The sequence below is a fragment of the Eumetopias jubatus genome, unplaced genomic scaffold, assembly GCF_037043125.1.
Source record: "Eumetopias jubatus isolate StellerSeaLion01/CBP00866 unplaced genomic scaffold, mEumJub1_p1.0 scaffold_2, whole genome shotgun sequence".
Taxonomy (NCBI): domain Eukaryota; kingdom Metazoa; phylum Chordata; class Mammalia; order Carnivora; family Otariidae; genus Eumetopias; species Eumetopias jubatus.
In genome coordinates this window covers 179,302,038-179,318,193 of record NW_028274808.1, presented here as the reverse complement: position 1 = coordinate 179,318,193, position 16,156 = coordinate 179,302,038, and the positions used below count along the sequence as shown (strand labels likewise).

Below are 16,156 nucleotides of genomic sequence, written 5' to 3'. Positions count from 1 at the left end.
CCTAATTAATTAATGAAATAAGCTGCCTCAACAGGGATATTACAGGATTTCCAGAAAGTAAAAGAAGGAAAAAGAATAAAAGAAAGGAAAGAAAGAAAGAAAGAAAGAAAGAAAGAAAGAAAGAAAGAAGGAAGGAAGGAAGGAAGGAAGGAAGGAAGGAAGGAAGGAAGAAAGAAAAAGAAAGAAAGAAAAAGAAGAAAGAAAGAAAGAAAGAAAGAAAGAAAGAAAGAAAGAAAGAAAGAAAGAAAGAAAGAAAGAAAGAAAGAAAGAAAGAAAGAAAGAAAGAAAAGAAAAGAAAAGAAAGAAGAGGGAGGGAGGGAGAAAGAAGGAAGGAAGGAAGGAAAAATGAGACACACAAATGTACACACAACCTTCTATGGCTCAAAACACAGTATCATGTCCCTATCTGCAGACAACTTACAATAATTGCCAAACACAATTTTGTGATAAAAAAAAATCCTTTCAGTGATGAAAAAATACTTCTAAGTTCCACTGAAGCACTGCTGTAGTTTAACTATACATAAGGAATTACTTAACCTTCTGCTATTCCAAATGTATTATTTATTTATTTATTTATTTATTTATTCATTTATTTATTTAAAGATTTTATTTATTTGACAGAGAGAGCACAAGCAGAGGGAGAGAGAGGGAGAAGCAGGCTCCCTGCTGAGCAAGGAGCATGATGTGGGACTCCATCCCAGGACCCTGGGGTCATGACCCAGGCCGAAGACAGCTGCTTAACTGACTGAGCTACCCAGGCATCCTTTCAAATATATTTAATGCTCATTCTTTAAGATGAGCCTAACCACTCTCCCCTCAAAAGTAACTACATTGTATCTTTGAAGTTAAGCAGAAAAACAACAAACACCCAATATTGGTGACAAATATACAGCAGATTCACTTCTTCATTCTTCTTAAAGACTGAAACCTATTCTCAGAACCATGAAGAGCTAGAAATTCACCTATTATCAAAGACTTGTTTGTAGACTATGCAGCAACTTTGTTGTCTTTCCTGTATCAACATCTGAAAACTCCTTGCTAGGAGTTCCTAGGAACTAGGAACCTCCTCTGAACCCACCATGAAATCCTCCATGGGTGGTGAAGGTACCACCTCTGTCACCACCATGCCCTTGGTCACCACAGAAACCAAGACCTCCCCTGCCTCTGTATCCCCCACAGCCATGGTTTGGACAAAGTGTAATTCCAAATGTTTTGGCATTTAATCTTCTTTCTTCAGTCCCATTTGGTCACTCTTCTCTATTATAATCACAAAAAATATTATTAAAGAAGTATTTGTTTTTGTCATAATGGTAATTAGGTCTAAGTGGATCTCTTCATCTGTATTTCCTTAAGTGTTTTTGCTGAGTATCAACTTCTGAGTCTTCTGTATCTTCACCACTTATAGGGTTCTCCTGCTTCTCAAGTTTATCTACTTTGAATTTAAGTTTATAAGGAAACTGTCATCCAAGGAGGATATCCACTGTATATCCAAGGAGGATATAAACATCCTCCTTGTTATAATGTGCATTCACACTTTCAAGGTCAAAATGTTTCTCAAATTTCATTGGACTATCATCAACACCACATTGGTCCCTGCCACTTCGGTGATCCCCACAATCTCTCCTTGAAGCCAAAAGAGCACCTGGAACTATTTGTTTGTTACTATCATTTTTGGGTTGCTCATTTTCTGGTCTTGAAACTTTGTGTATTTCAGCTTACCTGTGCTCTTGATTCTCTTTGTTTTTTGGCTGGTAGGTGGTAAAGGCCTGATTGATATAGGGATCCTTCTCCCAACAGGTGCTGGAACAGGTAAGTGAGCAGAGGTGGTCTATACGGCTTGCTTCATGGTTGAGCTTTTTCTCAAAGGGTTTAACTGAGGATTGAACAACCTTGAGATAACTGTGTTTTTAGAGCTCTTGCATCCTGTGTAAAGGCAAAACCAACTGTGCTACTTTGGGATAGGCTACCACTATTTGATGTTTCTGTTCCAAAGAATGTCAAAGAGCTTCCAGCAACACCAAATAGCACCAAATTGCTGCCTGACTAATGAACTTTGACTGAATTGACTGTGTGTTGACATCTTGCAGAAAGGTCCATAGGAACCCACTGACTGGAATGAAGAAGTAGATGAGCCTAGAAGAAACTGAATGATAGCTAGGTCTGGGGCAAAGAGCATTGTGGGTTTGGCGGCTCACAAACAGTGAGGTCTTTAATATCACTCCCATGGACTATGATGTATTCAAAGACTTCATCTGGAGGTGGTATTGGACAAACTATTGGTTGGTCTTCTGGACCAAAGGACCAAACTTGGGTGAGGGCTACCATGGATTTCTTGATGTGGATGGTGCAGAGGATGCCTTTGCAGTGGATCTCCACCTTGGAGATAAGGCTCACCTTGCTGCCTATGTAAGGAGCGCCCCCACTCATGGTGCCACTGCCACTGTGGGCCACTCACAGAAAGGCAGATCCCACAGCACTGTTGCAGCTCTGCAAGCCTATTGGCTCTGTCATCACCTGCAGCAGCTGCCTTTATGTGCATTTTTTTTTAAGATTTATTTATTTATTTCAAAGAGAGAGAGAGCTTGTGAATGGTGGGGGGAAGTACAGAGGGAGAGGGAGAGAGAGAATCCTTGAGCAGACCCCCATGAGTGCAGACCCTGGTGTGGGGCTCTATCCCAGGACCCAGAGATCAACACCTGAGCAAAATTCAAGAGCTGTGGCTTAAGTGACTGAGCCACTCAGGCGCCCCTATCTGTGAATTTTTTAATGTGTTTCTTTGTATAGCTCTTTAGTGGTTTTTATAGGTATTACACATATATATTTGTGTTTATATATAATATAAAATATATAATATGAAATACGTGTAATGTAATGGAATATGTATATTGCATTACATATGAATAAGTTACCAAAGTGCACTGATACTGTAATTTCACCAGTTTGAGTGAAGTTGAGTTTTTACCTCCCTTTACTTAAATTTATCTTCCCATTTATAATATAGTTGTGTTAAGTATTTCCTCTACATACACCTAGAACCACATCAATGTCCTAATTTTTGCTTCAGTGTTAAATGTAATTTATAAAACTTGAGAAAAAAGAAAATCTATTATCTTAATTTTCAGAAGCTTTACTGTGTATCTTCTTTGAGTTTATCTTTTTCAAATTTTACTTTTGTTCAATCTGTAGGTTTATGTCTTCTGCCAAACCTGGGAAGTTTTTGCCATTACCTCTTTGAGTATTTCTTAGATGAACCCTCTTTTCCCTCTCCCTTCAGGACTCTGACGATGCAGATGTTTCCACTTTTGTAATAGCCCCAAAGGTCCCTGAGACCCTGTTCATTCTGCTGTTGTACTTATTCATTATTTTTTTTTCATTTCTATTCTTTTATTTTCCTGTTCTAAAATTTCTATTTGGTTCTTATATATAATTTCTATTTCTTTTTCGACTTTGTTTTTGTTTTTGTTTTCATTTCTTTCAAGTACTTGCCCATTGAAGCATTTTAATGATGACTACTTTAAAAACTCTGTCAAATAATTCTAATATCTCTGTCATTTCTGTGTTGGCATCTACCGATTCATTCAATTTGAGGTTTTCCTGGTTCTTGGTATGATGAGTGAGTTTCATTGAAAGCTGGTCACTTTGAGTTTTATGTTAAGATAATCTGGATCCTATTTAAATCTTCTGTATTAGATAGCATACTCTGACACTGAGTTGGCAGAGGAAGGGGAGGTTCTACCTTATTATTTCCAGGAGGAGATAGCAGTCCATTTCACCCACTTTCCTTCATTCACACCTAATGAAAGGGTGACCTTACTATTGTTGAGTCAATATGGAGATTCTTGCTCCCCAATAGGGCTCCACTGACATCTCCTTAGAATGGTAAGAATACTTCTTCACTATTCTCCCCCACATTGCCTCATTACTACTGGAGGTTGTGAAAGTATTCATTCTCCTGAGAACTACGGTGGCTAAGGTAGAAGGTACCTCATTACCTCCAGCTAGGGATTGAAATCTAGGTTTGTCCACGTGGTCTTCAGTAACACTGAGGTGGAAGTAGGGAGGAGGGCTCATTATAGCTTGGAGAGTATGAAAGTCTAAGCTCCCCCTTCAGCCTTTGCTACCTGACTTATATGGGACCACAAATTCTTCTGTGATGTCTGACTTCAGTAGAGCCGTTTCTGCCTTAAAGTTTTCAGTCTTATTTGGTTGCATATTTCCTGGTCCTTTGGTTAGAGAGGGAAGGCTTTTGTGGGGCTTTATTGTCCATGTCCACTGATAGTTCTGGGTTGCTAGTTTTTTTTCAGCTCCATGTTGGGGACATATGAAGCAAAAAGCAAACCCAAGGAACTCAAAATCAAATTATCCCTTGGGTCTCAAAAACCTTAGCATCTGTCTTCTTCTCTCTCTCTTTCAGAATCTTCTTATGTTTGCCTTAATATGAAATTATTTTGATTAGACGTTTTGTTTTTTTATTACATGGCAATATGAATTATTTATACCTCTGGACTCTGGACACATCACTTGTTTCTCAAGTCACATCATCTCAGCTCACATTTTACATCATCTCTTGCTTCAGCAAACAGCTTCTCACCGTTGTAACTGACAGTACCTTGATTCACTACTCTATGCATCTTTCCTTTCATTCCCTGGACTTCTGCCATAACCTGTCCAGCATTCAGTCATGTTTGTCTTGGAAGTGTGAGGCATTGTATGTAGCAATCCTTGAACATGGATCATAGGGGTCAAAAGATAAATTCTCTCCTCTCCCAAGCCTCTGTGGATCATTCTAAGGCACATCTAGAGAGATCCTCAAAAGATCCAGCAAGATTGAGCCTCAGTGGCCTCCTGTTTATCCAAGTGGAGAATACACCACAGTATTGGCCTTTCCTCACTCCTGTTTTACTGTTCCCCATCTCCAAATTCTGTCTCTGGGACACCTACCCAATAAACTCTTGGCTTAGATGATAGCCAGTGGCAACCAGTCTATGACATATGCTTTACAGGAAAAAAAATAGTAGAGAAATATCATGTTTGACCTATGGAAAACAGTTAAGAGCATAAATCGCCTCTGCTAACTTGTAACTCAATGGTTATTTGAAACTCTATCTGATATCAGAATGAAAATATTAACACAGGACATAAAAATAACAGTAAAGCATTTTACAGAAATAGGGCAATAAGCTTTTTAGGTGGAAAAGTAGGAATTAAATAAGTAAGTGTAGTGAATATATAGAAAAAAAATGTCAAGTGTTCTTTTTTTTTAAAGATTTTTATTTATTTATTTAATAGAGATAGAGAGCATGAGTAGGAAGAGCGGCAGGCAGAGGGAGAAGGAGAAGCAGGCTTCCTGCCGAGCAGGGAGCCCGATGTGGGGCTCGATCCCAGGACCCTGGGATCATGAGCTGAGCCGAAGGCACACACTTAACAACTGAGCCACCCAGGTGCCCCTAATGTCAAGTGTTCTAAGTTCAGATTCAGATGAGTAAGGAAGAAGATAAAATTGAATTGAAGAATTCCTTCAATAAATTTGGGAAAGCTTCAGAGGAGGAGAAATCACATAAATCGTTTATATAAGAAAAATTACCAGATAATGACAAATAATATTATATGTTACTATGGTACGAAAACAAACAGATATAATATGGATTTCAACATGCAGCCTTTTAAATGGAATTCCCAGGACACAGTGAAAACCTTGCACACTCTACACTGACAAACTGAGAAACTCCTTATTGGTGAGAATACTGAGGGATTTAAGTAATAAGTGCTTAAAATATTTCATGTATTTTTTTATCCCAAACATTGTTGAGGCAAATTTTTGTCCTTTTTAGCAAAAAAAACACAATTATTGTTAAATCAAATAATTGTTATAGTAATTGCAATTTGAGAACCTGTCAAAGCTCTACATTGTTCTATGAAAGTAGAGTCAAAAATTTTAATTTGTAAAATCCTTTGCTTCAGGCACAATGTTACTTTTTAAAGAGATAATTGTAAAAAGGCAAATAACATTTCTAAGATGCTTCCCCCCCACCATTGTCCCTTCAGTAAGGTTCATTACAAATGAAAATACTAAGAAAATGGGCTGTCAGAGCTTCATTGAAACAATATCCAATTTTGAAGTATTGTCTCTATGTGTACTTATATTATTAAGTCTCTAAAGTAAAAAACTATTTTCTAATCTACTATATAAGACAAAAATATAAGTGCTTTTCCTTTTTTATCATTTAAAATAAGTTTTAAAAATAAAATTCCCTAGGACATTAGAAATAATTGTATGGGTATGTATTTTTTTTCACTAAGTTATTATAAAAGAGTATATTGGATGGGATAACTGATTTTTATGTGAATAGAAATGGTAAGGAGTAACAATTTTAGAAACTATGTTTAAAAGGATAAAAAAGCAAAAGGCAAAAGGTGATACCAGGTATTTCTCTATTTCTAGTTATCTACTTCTTCCATAATTTCTTTCTTTTTATACTGTAAATCAAAAGGGTTTATGTAAGAGGCATAATACCCACAGCTGGCTTCTCAACTTGTTTTGAACCTTTGGTATGTAACTAAATTCCACATAGTGTCAGCTTTCTCCTGTGTGTGGTGAGAATGGATGTTGCACTAGCTGATTATACATTATATATTTCTGTTCTCTCTGAATATTACATGGATTTTACATTTTTATTTACTTTGAGAAATATAACTTTTCATCCAAATTCATTGGTTGTAAATTAATCTCTTAGAGGAGAAAACAGTTACATAACAAAAATTTGTAAATATCTGGTACTCAAATCAATATACCTGCATAGACACTCTATCTTTCTTCTTGAAAGTTGGCAATCACTGTTTTACTGGATCATCTTGAGGATGTATGCTTTAAAACTGGAGGTCTTCATTCCTCATGTTATAGTGTCTATTAGCTTAAACATGAGGCATCACAAGACACACATTTATGTTGAGTTTTGTGAATATGGAGAATCGTCTAGACAAGTATTTGGGAACCCATGCAGGGATGGTGAGAAATAGGGATTGGATATCTAGGATGTGCTGAACCCCTGGTAGATGTGGGCTTGTGGGGCTGGTAATCTGACCAAGTACACTACCCAGAGGACTCAGCAACTTGCCAGTAACTGACTGAGTTAACTCATTCTTTGTTTCCTGTCTCTCCTATTTTCTTACCTTTTAAGAAAAGTATGGATCACTTTTTTTGTTTGCTTGTTTAACATTTTAAAGCTATTGTTAATTTTGTTCCATTAAATATAGAGGCTTTAATATAACTGTAATTTTTTTTTTAAATTCAAATTCAAAGAATTTGTTTGCAGCATTTACTTTTACCTTTAGCACCACAGCTGCCCAAAGTAGTACACAGGAGATCCACACCTGTAAGATGTGAGAAACTTTACATCCCTTAAAGTGTATCTTATAATTACCCTATGTTAGAGAGAGGATTCAGGCTGCTGCATTCAATTTTCATAACATATATGGATTATTATCAACGATTTATTCACAAGCATATATATCATAATAAAAAGCCCAAGAACCCATTCATTCTCCTTGAAGAGAGTACCTCTTTTATATTTTCAGTCATTTTTTGTTTTGTTTATCACCTAATTATAAGTATGTAAATAGTACTATATTCTCAGATGGTGTTTGGTCATGAATATTTTTGACACTTAAATGCATACCCACATACATAAGTGTCATTTAAACACCCAAAAGATTTTTGTTAAAGCTATACTACATAGAAATTAATCATATTAAGAATTAGAAATTTTGTGGGGTGCCTCGGTGGCTCAGTTGTTAAGCGTCTGCCTTTGGCTCAGGTCATGATCCCAGGGTTCTGGGATCAAGCCCCACATCGGGCTCCCTGCTCAGCCAGGAGCCTGCTTCTCCCTCTTCCACTCTCCCTGCTTGTGTTTCCTCTCTAGCTGTCTGTCTCTTTCTCTGTGTCAAATAAATAAATAAAATCTTAAAAAAAAAAAAAAAGTTGAAAATAGAGCTACCCTACCACCAGCAATTGCACTACTGGGTATTTACCCAAAGATACAAATGTAGTGTTCTGAAGGGGTACGTGCACCCCAATGTTTATAGCAGCAATGTCCACAATAACCAAACTGTGGAAAGAGCCAAGATGTCCATTGACAGATGAATGGATAAAGAGGTGGTATTTATACAGAATGGAATATTATGCAGCCATCAAAAGGAATGAAATCTTGCCATTTACAATGATGTGGATGGAACTGGAGGGTATTATGCTGAGTGAAATAAGTCAATCAGAAAAGACATGTATCATATGACCTCACTGATAGGAAGAATTCTTAATCTCAGGAAACAAACTGAGGGTTGCTGGAGTGGAGGGGGTTGGGAGGGATGGGGTGGCTGGGTGATAGACATTGGAGAGGGTATGTGCTATGGTGAGCACTGTGAAGTGTGAAAGACTGTTGAATTAGAGATCTGTACCTCTGAAACAAATAATGCAATATATGTTAAAAAAGAAGAAGATAGCAGGAGGGGAAGAATGAAGGGGGGGGAATCAGAGGGGGAGATGAACCATGAGAGACTATGGACTCTGAGAAACAAACTGAGGGTTCTAGAGGGGAGAGGGGTAGGAGGATGGGTTAGCCTGGTGATGTGTATTAAAAGAGGGCATGTTCTGCATTGAGCACTGGGTGTTATATGCAACACTACATCAAAACTAATGATGTAATATATGGTGATTAACATAACATAATAAAAATAAATAAATAAATAAAAAGAGCATTAAGAACTTTCTTGGGTATGTTATTGTCTACATAGTCAAAAATATTAGAGCTTTTATGCCCTTATCCAGATAATTACCATGAAATTATTTTGTAATGAAGAAGTGATAATAAATGTTATCAAATAAAAGTAAAGACCTTGCCTCAAAAAAAAAAAAAGAACTTTCTTGGGGTAATAGAAATATTTGCTTTCCTGATGGTTGTGATGGCTTCACAAGCACACACATCTTCTAAAACTGACAAATTATTATTAATTTTCTGCTTTATGTCAATTATCTTTTAAAAATTCATTAAAATAGATAAGTCTGAGACCCATGAAGATGACATAAGAGTGTTTTCTAATCAATGAATTGTGAAGAGGAAATCTCTGTTTCTTTTATTGTACCAGATTCATACTTTTCATCCACAACTAAAATACATCATACCTATAACCCTGGGTTATATTTATGAGTTTTCCTAGATCTTCCTTATGTTTTCCTTGTACACCTAGTTGATAGCAGATAATTTACTTAATAATATATTACTTATTCACTCACTAATGATTTATTAGGCACCTACTTTATACCAGACAGTGTTCTAAGCCCTGAGGCACAGCAGAAAATAATATTCTAGTCTAATAAAAAGAGACACAAAATCAATCGGAATATTCCAAAGTAAATTATGTAAAATAGAATAAAGTAAAGTAAAAAATGTAAAATTGTTGAATGAATGAATGAGTGAATTAATAAATATAAACCTGTCTTGAGAGTCCCAACACACTTTATGCATATATATTGTTTTCGACTTAAAGTAATAGAAAACCTAACTAGTAGTAAAGAAAGAGTGTTTAGTTTTGTCATAAAATGTGAAAATGTGAAAACTGGAGTGAGGCAATTACTGTCCCTGTCTCAGCGACTCAATGTTTTGTCTGTCATCCAGGCTCCTTCTGCCTTTCACCTTTACCAGCCTTATTGCATTTGATGTGTTCCCATTCTTGTTGCCTCATTGTCATGACAGGATGCTGTAGCATCAGGCTTTTAGAGTTGGGCTTAAGATTATCAATATGTAATTCTTCTGTCTCTTGCTCAACTCTGAAGCCACTGGATAGATAGCTGCAGAAATCAGACAGAGTTTACAATCTCTGAAAATCCTCACTTGGTGACACCTCTCAGCCCTGTGACTAAACAGATTCTCTAAAAAGCACTTGTTCAATTAGATACACAAACATGAGCCATGACCAGCACAGCTAGACTTTCAAAGCCTTCCCTTTCTAGGGTAGATTGTACTATGGGATATTTGCCATCTGAATGAACAGAGAAAACCTTTGTTCTGAAGACAAATGCTCCATGGGTTAGGCTACAAATGTTTCTTTTCTCAGTCTCTCTTTTCTTTCTTGGAAAGGAGCACAAGAAGCAGCAAGAGGATGGAAGCTGTCTCCACACTGAGTAAAAACCAAGAGAATTTTCCATAGAGCATTGGGAAAAAAAGGAGAGTAGATATCCACCTTTATTTGGGGGTGGATTTCTTAAGTCTTTTTATCTGCTTTGTATGAATAATAGAAGTATAATGTGGTGAAGTCTCAAAAGTCTGTAATCAAAATAACAGTGAATCTGAACTGAAACAAAAAGGCTTTGACACTTTGGGTGTATTGCAAGCCTCTCTGTAACGTTCTGTTAATTGTGGGTATTTTCAAACAAGATACTATGTATTCATGCATTATCTATCTATCATCTATCTATCTATCTATCTATCTATCTATCTATCTATCTATCTATCATCTATCTAATCTGTCATTTATCTATCATTAAGTAGACCCCAAAAATATATATTATATACTCTGAATTGTGATACAAAAGAATGTGCTGATGACAAAATTACCCTAACCAAGGAGAAAAGGCTTTTGGGCTCAAAATTTTGTGAACAAGCAGTCTTGGTATTGTTCTGTGACAAAAGGCTAACCCTCAACACCAAACCAACTGCCTTGAAAATATTGAATCTGAGTCAAAGTGATAACAAAATGGAAAAATATATATCATCTCAGGCACTGGACAAATAATGGAAATATTCAAAGACAGATGAATGACACTTAAAACTAAACAAGGGTCTGTAGGTATTTTTCAAAATAAATCATTTTACATCCATTTTTATCTATCATTTAAAAGAAAAAATTATTTACCTTAGAGACTGTGGCACTACTAAACAAAGTTTTAAAATAAAATTACCTTATTAAAATTGCAATAGTGTGCCAATGATATAGCCTAAAATAGTTAGGCTTCATTCATCTTCTGTCTTATATCCACTCTGTCCTCTTCTCTTCATAGTATTTTGGCTGGTTTAGAAGCTACTATTTGGTTTTTTATTATTGTATGTCTAAAACACAAAAACACATCCAAAAAATTAAAGCTGATAAACTCATATGTAATAATGAATATAAAGTTTTCCCCCAAATTATACGTAATGGTTGAGGATGTGCTTGGAAATACACCTTAATTAGTCTGTGTCCTCCAAGAAGTTGATTCCAAAATGAGGTTAGGTACACAAGAGATTTATTAAGGGAATAGCCTGTGAAGGCAAATGAGGAGAGTTCCTGAGGAGGATGGAAGAATCTTCAGACCATGATCCAGTTTTTTTTTCTCTTAAGGAAGGCGAGGGGTGGCGTGGGAATGAAGGAAAGATGATCTTTGAAAGCCATGCACTTCTGAAAATATTTTGGCAAAGCTGACAGAGTCCCTTGAGCCAAAATTGCCATGTCACCATGTATATGGACTGAAACAGTATTACTAGAAGTAGAAATGTGATTTCTTCAGAACCAGTGAAGGCCTAACAGGTGCCATGCTTGCTTGTCTGTGCTGGAACATGCATTATGCAGTAATTTGTCTTATACTTTGGAGAGAATATCCAGTGATATTCTGGGGGTGCTGCGGACCACAGCACCCCCAGAAATGTTAGTGGTGCCAGAACAGTCAGGTTCCTGAATCTCTGTAATGTTAATCTCCCACCCTCGGAAACACGTGTCTTATCAAGGCCTCCTGCACACTAGCTGCCTCTTTTTTGTTCTGCCCAATACAAATAAACTCACTGCCATCCTGGGTCAGTGTAATTGTCTCTGGGGTATCCAGGAGAACCAGATCTCTTCAGACTATATGATAAAAGTGGGCAGGAGCACTGACAGCCCTGAGGTAAACATTGTCCCACATGAATGCAACCTGTTTGGTGACTGAAGCTGAAGACATATTAGTTAACAAATCAGTGGCCACCTCCCATGTTCCTGAGATCTTATTAATCTGCTCTAGCGCTGACACCGCATCTACCACAACAGCTGTGATTGAGACCACTACTTGCCTGAGCCTGCAGTCCTCTACCATCGCTCTCTCAGATCCAGCCTGAGTCTGTTGAGGTCAGATAGGCAAAATAAATAAAAATACAGTAAGGACCATCACCTCGGTAATATTTTAGTTCTCTAGTGGTGGCACTAAACTTGGCTGTCCCCATCTCTTAGAATACAAAACGGTTTTAGGTTTACTGGGGTGATTGGAGAGGAGGGACTAATTTTAAAACTTTCCCTTTGCCTTTCTCCATATGATCACTCTTACCAGCAAGCCAGAGACCCAATGAGGGGACTATCCGAGCATATCGATTCCAATATGCACTCAGGGCCTGAAAAAAATGACCAGTGGGTGAGTCCATGTATCCACCAGGTACACAATAAACCAGACCTCAGCTGGAGCCTCATGTATTAAATGGCACCCTTAAGCTCCCAAGCCAATGGAGGGTTGCAGAGATGCTTTGAGTCTCTAAGGTATCAGACTTTGTGCCCCATAGCCCTCAAATTCTCTTTTCCATAGTGTATAATCACTAGAGTAAATGGCCATAGATCTTTCTGTAAAGGGACCTGTGGCAAGGTTTGTCTTCTTATAGACTTATCTGCTCTTCGATTATAGAATTCTAGGTCAGAAAATTGACTCAGTTTTAGAAACAAACCAGAGACTGTGGCTTCTTTTTATTGGGGGCAGAGGGAACTCTGATCTGCTCTGATCTTACATCCTTGCCTTCTCTCTCCCCGCTCCCTCTCCCCTTTCTTTCTTCCCTCCCTCCCTTCCTCTTTCTTTCCTTCCCTCCCTCTCCATCCCCCCTCCTACCCTACCTTTCTTTCCTTCCCCTCAACCCTCCCTCCCTCCATTCCTTCCTCCTTCCTTCCTTCCTCCTTCCTTCCTTCTTCCTTCCTTCCTTCCTTCCTTCCTTCCTTCCTTCCTTCCTTCCTTCCTTCCTTCCTTCCTGTTATAGGTGTTAAGGAATACCTTTATTGATTGCTCATCTATTTTTTCCCTATGGATGACATCTCCATCTCCTCAACCCCCTGTGGGTCAAGACCCCTTACCTGGCTCTCTGGTCTTACTGGTTAATTGTGGTCTCCTGGCTTCTGGATGGGAAGTAGTTACCAGGCCTCTATTCAAGGGTCTGTCCTTTCCCTGGACATTAAGAATCCCAGTTCTGGGTGCCTGGGTGGCTCAGTTGGTTAAGCGACTGCCTTCGGCTCAGGTCATGATCTTGGAGTCCGGGGATCGAGTCCCGCATCGGGCTCCCTGCTCAGCAGGGAGTCTGCTTCTCCCTCTGACCCTCTTCCCTCTCATGTTCTCTGTCTCTCATTCTCTCTCTTTCAAATAAATAAATAAAATCTTAAAAAAAAAAAAAAGAATCCCAGTTCTGTGACCAACTGTCCTGCACTGTAGCCATGGGCTCACATATGATTGACAAAGCCTTTAGCTAATACTACATGGAAAACCTGCATAAGAGTTACATTGTAATTATAAATATCCAAGAACTGGCTGTCTCATTAAGTCATGATAATGTTGTGCATATGTATTTTAGAAATGTTTTCTTTTTTAAAAAAATTAGCTGTAAAATCACAACTACTTAAATTCTCCTTTGATTTTAATGAAAATATTGATTATATAGGAGAAACCTCTTATAAAATTAAAAATTCTCAGAGAAGTGACCTAGGAAATTATCATCTAGAACAAATGTGGTTAACATGAGACTATTAAACTTTCTAGACAGGTGGATATTTTGTATTGTAATAATTTTATACTTATCTTAATGTAAATTAGAAAAAATATAATTATCACCTCAAATCTATGATTTCATGGATATTAAATATATATTTTAAAGTAAAAATGCTTAAATATTTTTAAAAACACACTATTGACCGTTATACAACCACACATTTGATAAAATTTAAAAACAATAATTTAAATAAAAATCGAAGGTAAGTAACAGTACAAGCAAATATTTGCTGAAGTTGAACATAACGATTAACCTATGATTCAGTGATTCTATTTCCAGTTATATATGTCCCTTCTATTAAAAAAATATTTCTTATTTCACCAAAATATACCAAAAAATGTTACTAACAGCCTTATGATAATGAAAATTTGAAAACAACTCAGATGGTATATGCACACAATGGGCTATAACACTAAAGTGAACAAGAACAAAGTATTGCCACTCATCACAGTATGGATGATTTTCACAGATATATTGTTGAACAAAAGAAGCCAGACACACAAAAAAGGACGTTCTGACTGATTCCATTTACATAAAGTTCAAACGCAGGTAAAAACTAAGCTGTGGTATCAGAAGTTAAGAGAATGGTAAGGAATATGGACTCAATGGGGAAACAAGGGAACCCACTGGGGCTGGAAATCTATACTTTGATCTGAGTGGTAGTTACAGGGGTCCATGCCTATTAAAAATTCATTGAGCTGTACACTGAAGATTTGGACACCTTTAATGTATAAAGTTTTACTTCAATAAAATAAATTAAGCAGGAATCTATGGTGGTGGTTTTACTGCTACTACTAAAACAGTCGTCAACTGCGGGGGCCAGAGGAACACATCAGCCTAAGTTCTCCTTTTATGAACAGTAAAACTGAGGCTCAAACAAGTTTAGGTGACTTGCCTTAATGCATGCCATAAGTTAGGGAAAGAATTCAAACTAAAGTTCCTGTCTCCTTACTCCATCCCTGCCCCCGCTTCCCTAATGTTGTTTCATGATAGAAATTTTCCTTCAGTCTTATTGTACCACATATTTATATACCACGTGAAAAAAAAACCATAGAATAGGGAGTCACAGACAAACCTGGTTTTTGGTATTGGTTGTAAAGAGAAGGATGGCAAATGTCAAATTTTGTGTCTTACATCACTGAACAAGAACAACAAAGCTCAATAAGTCTTGCATTTAAACTGCTGAGGTTGTCTATTTGAAAGGGTACTGGCCAGTGATGAATTGCACACGTTAAAGGAAAGAAGTACTTAAGGGAGGCCAAAAATATGGAAGCCCCGAAATATGCCCCCTGGAAAATATGGAAGAATTCATTGCTTTACTGTTACAATGTTATACTTGGCTGAATGGGCTTCAAGTTTAACCTCACTCTTCTTGGATTTGCATCAGTGCTGTTTTAACTTTCTGCTCTAAAAATCCAGATTTGCTATTTTATCAGAGCAAGTTCCTATTTAAACATAATTAGAGACTGTGCTGGAAACAGCCTCAAGCCCTAGAAGTCCAACATGTCATAAATGTCCAGCATTAAAGAAATTCAACAAGGCAGTTACTCTGATGTGCTATCTAATAGGGAGGAAATTGGCAAACAGAAAAAAATTTGGTGACCTCCAAAGACAAAGGAAGAATGTAGAAAAAATATTGAGCATATTGCATTCACTTTCTTTTCAACATGTAACAGAAGGACTCTGAACATTTAGAAGCACTAAGATTACTTCATAGTTAATTTAACACCTTGATAATTCACTTCTACTTTCAAATCATACTTTGTCACTCCTGTACTACCTGCTTTCCTAATACAGTCAAATAGGTTGGCAAAGGCAACAGATGTTAAGCTCAGAGTCTCCTTCACACTGACTTCTTTCTAAAGTATCAGAAATCTTAATTTTCTTTTAATGTAAAATCTAACAAAAGGACACAGGTAATGGGTTAATAACAACATAATTCATTAAAAGAGCCTACTTTCTCATATTGGAAATGTGAGTCTTTCAAAATTTGATTTTGAAGGCAATGACAACACAGACTTTAAAGGCTGGAAGAGAAGTCTGAGTATACCAAGAATGTTCTTCTGAGCACAGGGCAAAACCACCACCAGGCTTCGAGTGTGCTGACTTTTCCCAAGCCTCAATACCCCATTGATATATCACTCCTTACTCTGCTGATCCTTTCCTTAGGATGGTTCAACTCTGTAGTGATGCACTTATTCCTCTGGAATCGCTGTGTATAAGAGAAAGAAACACAGAATTCTGAATTATGTAGGGAAAAATTTTGTGATATATCTCCCATATGGTAACTACTATAGGGATCTTTTAACATATTAACCTTCATTATGATATCAAGAGAGCTATCTTGTCAAATTTTTCATCTA

General features: G+C 37.2%; 1 pseudogene; it reads right to left on the bottom strand.

Annotated features, from left to right (window-relative positions):
- Positions 1 to 987: 987 nt before the first annotated feature.
- Positions 988 to 2,427, bottom strand: LOC114226312 (protein LSM14 homolog A-like; annotated as a pseudogene).
- Between the last annotated feature and the right edge of the window lie 13,729 nt (positions 2,428 to 16,156).